This window comes from Sinohyriopsis cumingii, chromosome 9, assembly GCF_028554795.1.
Source record: "Sinohyriopsis cumingii isolate HCF-2022 chromosome 9, ASM2855479v2, whole genome shotgun sequence".
NCBI lineage: Eukaryota > Metazoa > Mollusca > Bivalvia > Unionida > Unionidae > Sinohyriopsis > Sinohyriopsis cumingii.
The window spans coordinates 20,671,895-20,672,375 of NC_142969.1; positions in this window are offsets into that span (position 1 = coordinate 20,671,895).

Below are 481 nucleotides of genomic sequence, written 5' to 3' on the forward strand. Positions count from 1 at the left end.
TCTTCGAGGTCCAAGGTAATTGGGTTTCTCGTTGACGGCGCTTTGCACGTGCAGCAACAGGAAAACCGAACTCAGTATTTTGAAATAGTTATGGCTAAAGTCAAAAGTACCATCAGGTAGGTAACGTTGTACGCGCGAAAAAAAAACCAAGTTTAATTTTGTTCATATGAAACGCATTGACATCAAATACAAAACTGTATGCGACATCTTCAAGTTTTATTCTATATATGACCAACTGTACTTATGGGATCAATACCTTTCAAAGATTAACCCAACGTGAATCCTGGCAGCAAGTTAAACAAAATACTACGGCAACTTTAAATAGGCTACCATTTTACATTGATTGGAAACATGGCCAAAATAATATATGCGACGTGTGGAAAAATTATTTTGAAGCAATAGTGTTTAAAACGATTTGAATAAGGAGTATGTTCATTCAGCATTCACGGCCCTTTCTAGTCGTGTTGAAGTAATACCCCAT